Source organism: Lathyrus oleraceus, chromosome 5 (genome assembly GCF_024323335.1).
Source record: "Lathyrus oleraceus cultivar Zhongwan6 chromosome 5, CAAS_Psat_ZW6_1.0, whole genome shotgun sequence".
NCBI lineage: Eukaryota > Viridiplantae > Streptophyta > Magnoliopsida > Fabales > Fabaceae > Lathyrus > Lathyrus oleraceus.
The window spans coordinates 285,111,104-285,128,669 of NC_066583.1; positions in this window are offsets into that span (position 1 = coordinate 285,111,104).

Consider the following 17,566-nt stretch of genomic DNA (forward strand, 5'->3'; position numbering starts at 1 on the left):
CTGGGTAAAAAATTCCTTGTGTTATTTACTGCACTTACATTTTAAGTTCTGCATAATTCCTGTCTGCGTAGAATTGGATGTCATAACAACCCGTGTGACATCGAAAGTCTGTTAACTAGAATTTCAGGTAGTATGATGACAAGGAAAAAACTGAGCACATTTCTCTAAATGTTCTTCAGATACTAATGGCCCTAAAAACCCTAAAGCATTTCCAGAAAGTAAGGAAGGAACCATTACCTGAGAAGCAAAAATTGCTTTCTGTTCTTTCAAAAGTTTTGGAGTAGTGATGTATTCTTGGTCCCCAACAATGATGGTTGTGCTGGTTGGAATGTTCTAGGAAGCAGAACATTTTGAGGATCCAGCACCCTTGATGTTCTTTGATTGCTTTTGTTGTTTATCAGAAGACATTGTAATGTGTTTTGGAGATTTTGAAGAATTAGGGTTTTAGGGAAGAAGAAGCGTTTTCAGAGAAGTTGAAGAAGATGAACTTAGATGGAAAATAGAGATTTTCGTGAAAAGAAAGAGAGAAATGACAAGTGAGCTTTTATAATGTTAAACCTGCGAAGCTGACTGGTTACGCTTTACTAGGGTAGTGGGCCACGTGGTGGTTTTTTCTGAGAAAAGGGTACAGGGAATACTATTCATTTTCTTGGAAGATGAAGTTCATGATGACAAATAACTGTGCACACATTCTGATGAGACGTTTTAAAAAAGTAATCATGATTAACTGACAAATATGGACTTTTAGGTCTATGAAAGGTCTCTGGTCGAAATCTGGTGAATACAAAAAATATCCATTTCTACAGTAATTCGAAATAGACATTTCTTGGGGGCATTTTGTTAGCTGGAGATTTCGACAGATAGCTGAAGTTAATTGGAAGTGTTACGTTTTGGAGAATAGATAAAAGATGGTTGTGTCGAAGCTATTTAATTCTTTTCATGGGTGAACGATTCTTTGTTGTCGAAGCCCGAGACTTAGAAGATTTTTGGATTTCCACAAAGCTCTCTTCGACATAGGCGTTCATAGAGTCGAAGCTTTAAGCGGGAAGTATTTGAAATTTAACCAAATCCGTTTCGTCAGGCCAACACGTGGAAACATATGAGATATGCAACGCTTGAGAATGGCGAAAGTGGCAGTCATATGTGTAGAGGCCGTTAGGGTCGAAATGCTATAAATAGGGGTCTTAGTTTTGGATTCAGAGGTGTTCAAACATATATACAGAAATTCACAAAATATACTCGAAGTACCAGAGCGAGAGAAAAGAGTTTTATGCTGAATATGGTCCAAATCGGGAAAACTTGTCACTTTGTTTGTTATGATTAGTATGGTGAAATTATTTGGAATTGCTGGAGTAAGCGCGTGTTTAAGGTAAAACAACTCATAAAAATTCTTCAATTAATTAACTTGATTGTTTCTCATGTTTCCGAGACAAGTAACCTCTCTGATTCTTCTTCTTTATTTTTGCATGAGTCTTGAATCTTAAAATTCTATTGGATTAGTTTCATCCTCATATAGTTCCAAAAACCAAATGTTGGAACCCTATTAAAATTTATAGGATTACATGTATTAATGATGGTGTAACTAGGGAATTTCTAGGTCCTTCTACTAGTGGTTGTAATTTTAAGAACTAATATACTAATTTATGGAATTGTTTTAATCTAAACATCAGTAACTTTAATTTATTTATATATGAGTTAATTGGTATTAAGGCGGACGTTAAAACTACTTTAAAAAATGGGCGGGACTCTATGTGGCTCGATATTGGTTATCAACTGATGACTTTAGTTGTTAATCTCATAACACGTTTCCTTGAAAGCAAAGAAAAAGATGGATTAATGGCATTAAGATTACAAAAACAATTTATATTTCCCTCATTTTGAGAATGTTATTGATATCAATAAAAACTAATTGAATACTCAATACATTTTTGTACTTTTAAGTAATTATACATTAAAAATGTAGAATAATTTAATCGTTGTAGTATAGTGGTAAGTTTTCCTGCACCTCACACAGGTGACTCGGGTTTGATCCCCGGCAACGGCGTATTTTATTTCCATTTTAAGAAAAATTTCTCTTTCTCTTTTCTGGTAGAAAGGAAATACCATTGTTTAGAAATTTAGAATAAATTACAAGCCTTGTTATAAGATATCGGCTATCCTTATCCTTTGACTGATATGTTATATACCGATAAAAGAAATTTTAAGGCTTATATGTATGTATTTTATTTCCTTATTTTACCTCATATTAAATTTTATTTCCCTAGTTTAAAACTCAAACGTTTGATTCCATAGTTTCATTTATTATTACTATATCAAATCAAATCCATTCTAAAATGTCCAGATAGGGACATTTTGGAGCAAATGTGACGATTCTTTCCCCAAAATTGGATGTGAAGAGAAAATAACAAAACTTATATTTTTGTGAGTATTTTAGTAGGCTATTTGACCCAGGAGAGACAAATGGGAATCACTCGTCTCCTCTTCTTTTCTGTCTCATATAATAGGTTCTTAATTGAGGGATATCTAAATTTATGAATAAGGTTAATAAATATCAAACTAGAAATCCTATTGGCAGCTTCACCCCGTCTCTTATTCTCTATGGTGAGGATGTGATGGATTTTTGCAGAAGAACCAAATACAACATTCAAAACTTGTCACACTTATTCAATATGTGCATTGATATTTATGGCCATACAGTCAATACTCTCAAGTCTACTATTTATACAAATTTTATTTCTCATCATATGCTTCTCGCCATCTCTGTTACTCTTGGCTTCTCTATCATTAACATTTCTTTTGTTTGCTTAAGTATTCCTAATTTTATAGATAAGGTCAAAGCTACTTAGTCACTGCTCATTGCCGGCAGGATAAAACCGTAGTTATCTGCTTCAAAACCTTATTTGGTATCTACTACTAGTAGAAATAAATTATTCAAGAGTATCATTCAAAGCATGCTTGTCATGGGTTCGTGGAGTATTCTTGGCACGGCAGCCTGTTGAAGGAAATTGATAAATGGATTATATATTATATTTTGGAAGGTGGTATTATTAAGTAAAAGAATCTTATTGTGACGTGGAACAATGTCTGTACTACTCAATAAGGGGGGAGTTTTGAGTATCGGGTCCCACATAAATTGAATGAGGAAGACTCCATTAAATTTGGTATGGTGTTTATTACTTGCAAAATCCAAGGAGACAATACCCTTAGAGCTAGAGTGATCAGGAATAAGTTTATATTAGCTACCAAGTTGATCGACTATCTGTTATGGTATTAGGAGGAACGTGGATATCATATTTGATGATAGTAGTTGGTTTCTTTGTAGGTGAGACATGATCATGTTTTGAATGAATTCTTGGAACAAATACCTTGTATATAAAACTCCCAATATTGACCTTTTTGTTTATCATTTCTCCGACGCTAATCTGAAATATATCATTAAAAGAAATAATTCGATTTTTCCTTATTTAAACATTCAGACTCGTCCATCATATGTATCTACAACCCATCATATTACAAATTCAAATAATATTATGGGTGACCTCCTATCGTAGAATTATAGTAGTAATGGTTATATGAGTTTCAAATAATCTTATAATCTTATTAACACCAATGATCAATAACTACCTTGAGCTAAAACTTTATGGAATCAATTCCTCTGAATATTTCATTATTTTGAGGATTATATATCATCGAGTTCTATTTGTTGGAACCTATCATTTAGAGACTTTCACATGGCCCCTAAATCTGATTTGTGTTATTGTGACAAAGAATCTAATCATTATTTGTAATCAGATTTCAAATCTTTTTAACTTTATGGAAATTACCTAGGAAACCCATCCAGATTAATGTTTTTTTCTTGTTATACCCTTTGTATTTGGAGAATTTGTCAAAGAATATGGTCCAAACAAGGAAAACTTGTCACTTTGTTTGTTATGATTAGTATGGTGAAATTATTTGGCATTGCGGGAGTAAGCGCGTGTTTAAGGTAAAACAATTCATAAAATTCTTCAATTAATTAACCTGATTGTTTCTCATGTTCCCGAGACAAGTAACCTCTCTAATTCTTCTTCTATATTTTTGCATGAGTATTGAATCTTAAAATTCTATTGGATTAGTTTCATCCTCATATAGTTACAAAAACCAAATGTTGGAACCCTATTAAAATTTATAGGACTACATGCGTTAATGACAGTGTAATTAGAGAATTTCTAGGTCCTTCTACTAGAGGTGGTATCTTTAAGAACCAATATACTAATTACGGAATTGTTTTAATCTAAACATCAGTAACTTTAATTTATTTATGTATGAGTTAATTGGTATTAAGGCGGACGTTAAAACTACTTTAAAAAATGGCCGGAACTCTATGTGGCTCGATATTGGTTCTCAATTGATGACTTAAGTTGTTAATCTCATAACACTTTTCCTTAATAGCAAAGAAAAAGATGGATTAATTGCATTCAGATTACAACAACAATTTATATTTACCTCATTTAGAGAATGTTAATGATATCAATAAAAACTAATTGAATACTCAAAACATTTTTGTACTTTAAAAAAATTATACATTAAAAATGTTGAACAATTGAGTCGTTGTAGTATAACGGTAAGTATTCCTGCCTGTCATGTGGGTGACCCTGGTTCGATATTTTATTTCCATTTTTTATATTTTGATTTGGATAGAATTTATTTTAATTTGAAAAATAATAAATTTTAACTTTCTTTTAAGAAAAATTTCTCTTTCTCTTTTCTGGTAGAAAGCAAATACCATTGTTTAGAAATTTAGAATAAATTACAAGCCTTGTTATAAGATATCGGCTATCCTTATCCTTTGACTGATATGTTATGATACAACGTCATTTTATTCATAGAAAATGTCACTGAAACATATACCGATAAAAGAAATTTTAAGGCTTATATGTATATATTTTATTTCCTTATTTGACCTCATATTAAATTTTATTTCCCTATTTTAAAACTCAAACGTTTGATTCCATAGTTTCATTCGTTTGATTCCATAGTTTCATTTATTATTACTATTTCGAATAAAATCCGTTCTAAAATGTCCAGATTGGGACATTTTGGGGAAAATGTGACGATTCTTTCCCCAATATTGGATGTGAAGAGAAAATAACAAAACTTATATTTTTGTGAGTATTTTAGTAGGCTATTTGACCCAGGAGCGACAAATGGGAATCCCTCGTCTCCTCTTCTTTTTTGTCTCATATAAGTGGTTCTTAATTGAGGGACATCTAAATTTATGAATAAGGTTAATAAGTATCAAACTAGAAATCCTATTGGCAGCTTCACTCCGTCTCTTATTCTTTATGGTGAGGATGTGATGGATTTTTGCAGAAGAACCAAATACAACATTCAAAACTTGTCACACTTATTCAATATGTGCATTGATATTTATGGCCATACTGTCAATACTCTCAAGTCTACTATTTATACAAATTTTATTTCTCATCATATGCTTCTCGCCATCTCTGATACTCTTGGCTTCTCTATCATTAACATTTCTTTTGTTTGCTTAAGTATTCCTAATTTGATAGATAAGGTCAAAGCTACTTAGTCAGTGCTCATTGCTGGCAGGATAAAACCGTAGTTATTTGCTTCAAAACCTTATTTGGTATCCATTACTAGTAGAAATAAATTATTCAAGAGTATCATTCAAAGCATGCTTGACTATGGGTTCGTGGAGTATTCTTGGCACGACAGCCTTTTGAAGGAAATTGATAAATGGATTATATACTATATTTTGGAAGGTGGTATTATTAAGTAAAAGAATCTTATTGTGACGTGGAATAATGTCTGTACTACTCAATAAGGGGGGAGTTTTGAGTATTGGGTCCCTCATAAATTGAATGAGGAAGACTCCATTAAATTTCGTATGGTGTTTATTACTTACAACATCCAAGGAGACAATACCCTTAGAGTTAGAGTGATCAGGAATAAGTTTATATTAGCTACCACGTTAATCGACTATATGTTATGGTATTAAGAGGAATGTGGATATCATATTTGATGAAAGTAGTTGGTTTCTTTGTAGGAGAGACATTATCATGTTTTGAATGAATTCTTGGAACAAATACCTTGTATATAAAACTCCCAATATTGACCTTTTTGTTTATCATTTCTCCGACGCTAATGTGAAATATATCATTAAAAGAAATAATTTGATTTTTCCTTATTTAAACATTCAGACTTGTCCATCATATGTATCTACAACCCATCCTATTACAAATTCAAATAATATTATGGGTGACCTCCTATCGTAGAATTATAGTAGTAATGGTTATATGAGTTTCAAATAATGTTATAATCTTATTAACACCAATGATCAATAACTACCTTGAGCTAAAACTTTATGGAATCAATTCCTCTGAATATTTCATTATTTTGAGGATTATATATCATCGAGTTCTATTTGTGGGAACCTATCATTTAGAGACTTTCACATGGCCCCTAAATCTGATTTGTGTTATTGTGACAAAGAATCTAATCATTATTTGTAATCAGATTTCAAATCTTTTTAACTTTATGGAAATTACCTAGGAAACCCATCCAGATTAATGTTTTTTCTTGTTATACCCTTTGTATTTGGAGAATTTGTCAAAGAATATGGTCCAAACAAGGAAAACTTGTCACTTTGTTTGTTATGATTAGTATGGTGAAATTATTTGGCATTGTTGGAGTAAGCGCGTGATTAAGGTAAAACAACTCATAAAAATTCTTCAATTAATTAACCTGATTGTTTCTCATGTTTCCGAGACAAGTAACCTCTCTGATTTTCTTCTTTATTTTTGCATGAGTATTGAATCTTAAAATTCTATTGGATTAGTTTCATCCTCATATAGTTCCAAAAACCAAATGTTGGAACCCTATTAAAATTTATAGGATTACATGCATTAATGACGGTGTAACTAGAGAATTTCTAGGTCCTTCTACTAGAGGTGGTATCTTTAAGAACCAATATACTAATTACGGAATTGTTTTAATCTAAACATCAGTAACTTTAATTTATTTATATATGAGTTAATTGGTATTAAGGGGGACGTTAAAACTACTTTAAAAAATGGGCGGAACTCTATGTGGCTCGATATTGGTTCTCAACTGATGACTTTAGTTGTTAATCTCATAACACTTTTCCTTTACAGCAAAGAAAAAGATGGATTAATTGCGTTAAGATTACAACAACAATTTATATTTACCTCATTTAGAGAATGTTAATGATATCAATAAAAACTAATTGAATACTCAATACATTTTTGTACTTTTAAGAAATTATACATTAAAAATATAGAACAATTGAGTCGTTGTAGTATAATGGTAAGTATTTCAGCCTGTCACGCGGGTGACCCTGGTTCGATCCACGGCAACGGGGTATTTTATTTCCAATTTTTATATTTTGATTTGGATAGAATTTATTTTAATTTGAAAAATAATAAATTTTATCTTTCTTTTAAGAAAAAATTCTCTTTCTCTTTTCTGGGAGAAAGGAAATATAAGATATCGGCTATCCTTATCCTTTGACTGATATGTTATGATACAACGTCATTTTATTCATAGAAAATGTCACTGAAACATATACCGATAAAATAAATTTTAAGGCTTATATGTATATATTTTATTTCCTTATTTCACCTCATATTAAATTTTATTTCCCTAGTTTAAAACCCAAAAGTTTGATTCCATAGTTTCATTTATTATTACTATATCAAATCAAATCCGTTCTAAAATGTCCAGATAGGGACATTTTGGGGAAAATGTGACGATTCTTTCCCCAATATTGAATATGAAGAGAAATTAACAAAACTTATATTTTTGTGAGTATTTTAGTAGGCTATTTGATCCAGGAGCGACAAATGGGAATCCCTCGTCTCCTCTTCTTTTTTGTCTCATATAAGAGGTTCTTAATTGAGGGACATCTAAATTTATGAATAAGGTTAATAAGTATCAAACTAGAAATCCTATTGGCAGCTTCACTCGGTCTCTTATTCTTTATGGTGAGGATGTGATGGATTTTTGCAGAAGAACCAAATACAACATTCAAAACTTGTCACACTTATTCAATATGTGCATTGATATTGATGGCCATACATTCAATACTCTCAAGTCTACTATTTATACAAATTTTATTTCTCATCATATGCTTCTCGCCATCTCTGATACTCTTGGCTTCTCTATCATTAACATTTCTTTTGTTTGCTTAAGTATTCCTAATTTTATAGATAAGGTCAAAGCTACTTAGTCACTGCTCATTGCTGGCAGGATAAAACCGTAGTTATCTGCTTCAAAACCTTATTTGGTATCTACTACTAGTAGAAATAAATTATTCAAGAGTATCATTCAAAGCATGCTTGACTATGGGTTCGTGGAGTATTCTTGGCACGACAGCCTTTTGAAGGAAATTGATAAATGGATTATATACTATATTTTGGAAGGTGGTATTATTAAGGAAAAGAATCTTATTGTGACGTGGAACAATGTCTGTACTACTCAATAAGGGGGGAGTTTTGAGTATTGGGTCCCTCATAAATTGAATGAGGAAGACTCCATTAAATTTCGTATGGTGTTTATTACTTACAACATCCAAGGAGACAATACCCTTAGAGTTAGAGTGATCAGGAATAAGTTTATATTAGCTACCAAGTTGATCGACTATATGTTATGGTATTAAGAGGAATGTGGATATCGTATTTGATGATAGTAGTTGGTTTCTTTGTAGGAGAGACATGATCATGTTTTGAATGAATTCTTGGAACAAATACCTTGTATATAAAACTCCCAATATTGACCTTTTTGTTTATCATTTCTCCGACGCTAATGTGAAATATATCATTAAAAGAAATAATTTGATTTTTCCTTATTTAAACATTCAGACTTGTCCATCATATGTATCTACAACCCATCATATTACAAATTCAAATAATATTATGGGTGACGTCCTATCGTAGAATTATAGTAGTAATGGTTATATGAGTTTCAAATAATCTTATAATCTTATTAACACCAATGATCAATAACTACCTTGAGCTAAAACTTTATGGAATCAATTCCTCTGAATATTTCATTATTTTGAGGATTATATATCATCGAGTTCTATTTGTGGGAACCTATCATTTAGAGACTTTTACATGGCCCCTAAATCTGATTTGTGTTATTGTGACAAAGAATCTAATCATTATTTGTAATCAGATTTCAAATCTTTTTAACTTTATGGAAATTACCTAGGAAACCCATCCAGATTAATGTTTTTTCTTGTTATACCCTTTGTATTTTTAGAATTTGTCAAAGAATATGGTCCAAACAAGGAAAACTTGTCACTTTGTTTGTTATGATTAGTATGGTGAAATTATTTGGCATTGCGGGAGTAAGCGCGTGTTTAAGGTACTACAACTCATAAAAATTCTTCAATTAATTAACCTGATTGTTTCTCATGTTTCCGAGACAAGTAACCTCTCTGATTTTCTTCTTTATTTTTGCATGAGTATTGAATCTTAAAATTCTATTGGATTAGTTTCATCCTCATATAGTTCCAAAAACCAAATGTTGGAACCCTATTAAAATTTATAGGATTACATGCATTAATGATGGTGTAACTAGAGAATTTCTAGGTCCTTCTACTAGAGGTGGTATCTTTAAGAACCAATATACTAATTACGGAATTGTTTTAATCTAAACATCAGTAACTTTAATTTATTTATATATGAGTTAATTGGTATTAAGGAGGACGTTAAAACTACTTTAAAAAATGGGCGGAATTCTATGTGCCTCGATATTGGTTCTCAACTGATGACTTTAGTTGTTAATCTCATAACACTTTTCCTTTACAGCAAAGAAAAAGATGGATTAATTGCATTAAGATTACAACAACAATTTATATTTACCTCATTTAGAGAATGTTAATGATATCAATACATTTTTGTACTTTTAAGAAATTATACATTAAAAATGTAGAACAATTGAGTCGTTGTAGTATAATGGTAAGTATTCCTGCCTGTCATGCCGGTCACCCCGGTTCGATTGACGGCAACGGTGCATTTTATTTGTATTATTTATATTTTGATTTGGATAGAATTTATTTTAATTTTAAAAATAATAAATTTTAACTTTCTTTTAAGAAAAATTTATCTTTCTCTTTTCTGGTTGAAATGAAATACCATTGTTTAGAAAGTTAGAATAAATTACAAGCCAGCAACGGTGCATTTTATTTATATTTTTTATATTTTGATTTGGATAGAATTTATTTTAATTTTAAAAATAATAATTTTTAACTTTCTTTTAAGAAAAATTTCTCTTTCTCTTTTCTGGTTGAAATGAAATACCATTGTTTAGAAATTTAGAATAAATTACAAGCCTTGTTATAAGATATCAGCTATCCTTATCCTTTGACTGATATGTTATGATACAACGTCATTTTATTCATAGAAAATATCACTGAAACATATACCGACAAAAGAAATTTTAAGGCTTATATGTATATATTTTATTTCCTTATTTTACCTTATATTAAATTTTATTTCCCTAGTTTAAAACTCAAACGTTTGATTCCATAGTTTCATTTATTATTACTATATCAAATCAAATCCGTTCTAAAATGTCCAGATAGGGACATTTTGGGGAAAATGTGACGATTCTTTCCCCAATATTGGATGTGAAGAGAAAATAACAAAACTTAAATTTTTGTGAGTATTTTAGTAGGCTATTTGACCCAAGAGTGACAAATGGGAATCCCTCGTCTCCTCTTCTTTTTTGTCTCATATAAGAGGTTCTTAATTGAGGGATATCTAAATTTATGAATAAGGTTAATAAGTATCAAACTAGAAATCCTATTGGCAGCTTCACTCCGTCTCTTATTCTTTATGGTGAGGATGTGATGGATTTTTGCAGAAGAACCAAATACAACATTCAAAACTTGTCACACTTATTCAATATGTGCATTGATATTTATGGCCATACAGTCAATACTCTCAAGTCTACTATTTATACAAATTTTATTTCTCATCATATGCTTCTCGCCATCTCTGATACTGATCGGAAAAATAGCAAGTGTACTATTTTTACCGATGTAGTAATAAGGAGTTTTATTTCCCAGTATCGATCTCAAGGATTGCGTAGGAAATACTTATTTTAATTTGATTCTATCAGAACAACAAGATAATGATTTGGTTGTTTTGGAGTTTATAATAGTAAACACAAAAATAGTAAAAATATTTGATTAAGATAAAAGATGCTAGGGTGAGTGGTTGAGTTAACCGGTTATGAATTCAATCCCGATTTCCTTAATACATATGAAACATTCAATCACCTACCCTCAAAATGTTCTTCCTTAAGTCCTTAAGGAAGAAACTATTAAACTACCAATTCTTACTCAAATGTCCATTCAATTAATCATTGGTTTTAATCATACAAAATATCAAGGTTTACGGTGATTTACAAAAGTTACTAGTCCTAGATGATGCATTCATAAACCCAATTGTGTGAAAACCCTACCAATCACAGTCCTGTTATTGGAAGTCATAGATCAATTTGTATTTGTCCGATACAAAAGCATAATAACATCACACAATTGAATTGAAATAAGTAACATAGTAATCAAGAAATCATTGGTTCAAATTCATAGCATGCGATAACATCAGGACCACCCCCTAGCATCCGGGGGTTTATCCTCTCACAGTACTTAAAGAACTCATAAAGTAAAGATTAGACATTACAAAGAAATAGGAGAGTTTGATCTTCAATGGTTGCTACCCTTGAATCTCGTCGTCTTCAAATCCGTTGTATTCACTATCTTCTCTAATGCAATGCCTTCGTTCGTGTGTCAAAAGGTATCCTCTTCTTTCTCTTCCAAGCCTTCTTATAGCTTCAGATGACTCTCTTCCAAGCTAAAGGTCCAAACTACCCTTAATGAGCATAATCGGTTCACACAGCAAAAATTAGGTTTTCCACGCTGCGTCCAATCAACACGGCCGTGTGGTGGCACACGGATGGTCGTGTTGTTCTTCATCATTAATTATTTTCAGCATAAGTTACAGTGACAACAACACGGGCCATGTCCCTACACACGGGTGCCCGTGTTAATGCACTATTTTAATCAACATGGTCGTGTGGTGGCACACGGGTGCCCGTGTTGATCTCTGTTTTTCTGCTCCCCCTCTGCTCTGCATGATCAACAACACAGGCAGTGTTGTGGCACACGGGTGCCCGTGTTGACCTGCTGTTTCTTCATATTTTTGCCCTTCAGAGTGTCCAGAACTTCACCATTCTTACTTTTAAACTTAGGCAATGGCCTGTAACAATGATACTACCAAACGAAGCATAAACGAGATCTTTTTGACATAAACTTGTAATCGAATGCAATGCAATACCAAACCAACAAAACATGCTAAATGACTCAAATGCAACTAAAAACAAACATAAATTTTACCAAGGTGATGAAAATATGTCAGATTCGCAGCGGGAATTCAATAGAAATGGTGACCGATCAGATACTCTTGGCTTCTCTATCATTAACATTTCTTTTGTTTGCTTAAGTATTCCTAATTTTATAGATAAGGTCAAAGCTACTTAGTCACTGCTCATTGCTGGAAGGATAAAACCGTAGTTATCTGCTTCAAATCCTTATTTGGTATCTACTACTAGTAGAAATAAATTATTCAAGACTATCATTAAAAGCATGCTTGGCTATGGGTTCGTGGAGTATTCTTGGCACGACAGCCTTTTGAAGGAAATTGATAAATGGATTATATACTATATTTTGGAAGGTGGTATTATTAAGTAAAAGAATCTTATTGTGACGTGGAACAATGTCTGTACTACTCAATAAGGGGGGAGTTTTGAGTATTGGGTCCCTCATAAATTGAATGAGGAAGACTCTATTAAATTTGGTATGGTGTTTATTACTTACAAAATCCGAGGAGACAATACCCTTAGAGTTAGAGTGATTAGGAATAAGTTTATATTAGCTACCACGTTGATCGACTATATGTTATGGTATTAAGAGGAATGTGGATATCGTATTTGATGATAGTAGTTGGTTTCTTTGTAGAAGAGACATGATCATGTTTTGAATGAATTCTTGGAACAAATACCTTGTATATAAAACTCCCAATATTGACCTTTTTGTTTATCATTTCTCCGACGCTAATGTGAAATATATCATTAAAAGAAATAATTTGATTTTTCCTTATTTAAACATTCAGACTTGTCCATCATATGTATCTACAACCCATCATATTACAAATTCAAATAATATTATGGGTGACCTCCTATCGTAGAATTATTGTAGTAATGGTTATATGAGTTTCAAATAATCTTATAATCTTATTAACACCAATGATCAATAACTACCTTGAGCTAAAACTTTATGGAATCAATTCCTCTGAATATTTCATTATTTTGAGGATTATATATCATCGAGTTCTATTTGTGGGAACCTATCATTTAGAGACTTTCACATAGCCCCTAAATCTGATTTGTGTTATTGTGACAAAGAATCTAATCATTATTTGTAATCAGATTTCAAATCTTTTTAACTTTATGGAAATTACCTAGGAAACCCATCCAGATTAATGTTTTTTCTTGTTATACCCTTTGTATTTGGAGAATTTGTTAAAGAATATGGTCAAAACAAGGAAAACTTGTCACTTTGTTTGTTATGATTAGTATGGTGAAATTATTTGGCATTGCGGGAGTAAGCGCGTGTTTAAGGTAAAACAACTCATAAAAATTCTTCAATTAATTAACCTGATTGTTTCTCATCTTTCCGAGACAAGTAACCTCTCTGATTCTTCTTCTTTATTTTTGCATTAGTATTGAATCTTAAAATTCTATTGGATTAGAATCATCCTCATATAGTTCCAAAAACCAAATGTTGGAACCCTATTAAAATTTTTAGGATTCACTACGCCAAATAAGGGAAAAGAGGGCGCTTATTTTGGCCTATAACAGCGCTTTTAAGCGCCCTCTAATCTGGCGCTGGCATAGGTAAAGACAATGCTTTGTTCTCCTGGAGAAAGCGCTGTCTAAAGTGGCCACATTATAGTGCGCTTTAAGAAAAAAGCGCCCTCTGGAGTGGTCCATACAGGGACACCTTAGAGGGCGCTTTCTGGAAAAAGCGCCCTCTAAAGTTGTCAGTGTAAAGTGTTTAGAGGGCGCTTTCAGGAAAAAGCGCCCTCTAAAGTTGTCATTGTAAAGTGTTTAGAGGGCGCTTTCAGGAAAAAGCGCCCTCTAAAGTTGTCAATGTAAAGTGTTTAGAGGGCGCTTTCAGGAAAAAGCGCCCTCTAAAGTTGTCAATGTAAAGTGTTTAGAGGGCGCTTTCTGGACAAAGCGCTCTCTAAAGTGTTAGTTATTTTAAAAAAATTTGTTTGAAAAACAGTGGATATATATTTAATTGGTAACCTGTTCGCATGCTGCAAAAGTGTAAAATTCATATTGATTTCATCCTTTAATCCAATGTTATACACCATTAATCCATTGATATATACAACATGAATCCATTTATATACAACATTAATATATGATTCTTTGATCAACAATATACAACAACATATTCTCAAAGTACTACAATTAAGAGAATAAAACATAGCAACCAACACCCAGTGACCACTGTATCCAAAAGCTGTCTAGTAGTTCTAACCAATACTAAACAAAAACGCCCATCCACCCATGGTGGCAAACATGTTCTGTATATCCAAAAGCTGTCTAGTAGTTCTATCGCACATCCATACAAAATAAGGCTCAACCAAAACAACAGATGGCAGCATAAGTAGTCCCTTGCAAAAAGAACACGTCCAAATGCAAATAACACAGAACTGTCAAAAGGCGATTGAGCAACAAATAGTAAACAATGGCATAAAGTTAAATGACATAGCTAATATTACCTGAATTCTTGCATGGCTGTTAAGGTAAAAATCAAATTCCCTAGGGTGACAAATGCCGGTGTCTACCACGGTTCCTTTGACAATTTAGAACAACAAAATCGGCAAAAAGTGATAAATTCAAATGATAATATATACCAGCTGCGTTGAGAAATATATTGAAAAAACCTGGCATAATTTTTCCACTTCTATCGGTCTCTTTGGGGTTGACAGGAAAGAGACGGGTGTGATGTCTCTTTTGGACCACTACAAAAGTAACTTTAGGTAGATACCCATCCTCTATTGAGACACAAGCCTGATGAAAAAAAATTAAAAATTAAACGCAGAGAATTTAGTGGTGTATTTTATGAACGACAAAGTAACAAGAAATCAACTTTGAGAAGTCCTAAATTCTGCCTACAATACAGGGCTGCAAAGTTGATGCAACAAAAAACATATAACAATATATGGTAAGTACCTGTATCTCCGACCATATTTTTTCTTTGCCAACCTTCAAGTCCGGACTTCTCCAATTATCACATGTAATCGGAATATGTTGTCGAACAAGGAAACCAATGTAACTTGCCAACATTGAACCCTTATCTTTTGAAGATAGAATTGATATATGTTTAGATGGACATGTTCCATTGTCGTAGAGGGATACTTTCAAATATCCAGCATCATCATCTACGCGAATGAGGCTTGACGATAATAGAGCATCTCCATCTAAACAAATATCAATTGATACTTTCGAGCATCCCTTGCCCCTTGCACGAATGATTGACTTCATAATAGCCATTTTACCTGTAAAAAAGAAAACAATTAAAATCAGATGACAAATGTAAAAACAATTAAAATCATAAAAGTCATTTTACCTGTAATAAATAAAACAATTAAAATCATTTGACCTGTACCTTTTTCACCAAGTTCTCTTTCTTTTCTTGGTTGGAATATGTTCTACATGTCTCTTAACAACACGGACGGTTGGATTGATCCAAATACCCTCATTATGATCATTTCTAATATATGAATCATTTGATATATTATTCTCATCTTGATCATTTCTGGTAAACGATTCAATCTCAACATCAATATCACCTTGATCTCCAGTGTTTTCATCAATTACTTTGTTGGAAAAAAGAACTATAGACCATTTCGTACTTTTCGGATCATTGACATAGAACACTTGTCTAGCTTGAGAGGCTAGAATAAAAGACTCATCTTTGTATCCCACCCTATTAAGATCCACTTGCAAAAATCCTGACTTATCCATTCGAATGCCGTTATTATTTTCAACCCACTTGCAACCAAATATAGGAATCTGAAACTTCTCATAATCAAACACCCAAATGCGCTCGATAACACCAAAATACGACAGATTTGCAAATTTGGGGTTTAAGTCCTTCACACTTGATATGTGCATTGCTTCAGCTACCACGGTGACACCACTATTCTGCATAGTACTTTTATCATCTTGTTCTTTGGTATAAAATGTGTATCCATTAATCGCGTATGCGCTATAAGAAAAAACATGGAAACTTGGACCATATGCTAAGCATCTCAACCTTTCTGTTATTGAAGCGGGATCTGAATAATACTTTGAATAAATACGATCCTTAAAACAAGGTATAAAACATCGATTGTGCTCTCGTACTATCCAATTTTCATTTCTATTGGGATTTAAACCTCGGAGAACATCCTTGTGAATTTCAACATACGGCTCAACCTCATTCTCATTGTGCAGAACATACAAATGCACTTGATCCCGTTCGACCCTTGATACTGCCATGATTTTATTTCCAATTAGATTTTTTCCTTCTTTCTTTTCGACAAGCTGAGACTTGGGGAGTCCGATTGACTGAACATTAGACAAATATTCAGTACAAAACTCAATCGCTTCTTCAACAATGTATCTTTCAACCATACAACCTTCTGGTCGACTTCGGTTCTTCACGTACCCTTTTAATATTTTCATATAACGTTCAACAGGGTACATCCATCTCATATAAGCTGGTCCACACAATTGTGTCTCTTTCACAAGATGAACAACTAGATGTACCATTATGTCAAAAAATGATGGAGGAAAAAACATTTCAAGCTCACACAAAGTAATAACGATTTCTTTTTGCAACATTGGTAAGATCGCAGGATTGATCACCTTACTGCAAATTGACTTGAAGAAAGAACACAACTTAGTTATAGAGCTTCTTACTTTTGCTGGAAGAATAGAACGTATACCTATTGGGAGAAAATGTTCCATTATAACATGGCAATCATGGGTCTTTAAACTCTTTAACTTGAGGTCTTTCATAGACACAAGTCTTCTAATATCTGAAGAGTACCCTTCTGGAACTTTAACTTCACTTAGAAACTTACACAATGTTTTTTTCTCCTTTCTAGATAGAGTATAAGCAGCAGGCGGTAGATATGTTCGTTTTCCTTTCTTCAAGGGTCCTAATTCAGTTCTTATTCCCATCGCTATCAAGTCCTTTCTTGCCTTAAGGCCATCCTTAGACTTTCCTTGTATATTGAGTAACGTGCCAATAACACTTTCAAATACATTTTTTTCAATATGCATAACATCAAGAAAATGTCTCACATACAAGGACTTCCAATACGGCAATTCAAAAAAAACTAACCTCTTCTTCCACCCACTTTTGACAAGTGTGTGGGAAAAAGGCTTGCCAAACTGAGTATCCAAATCT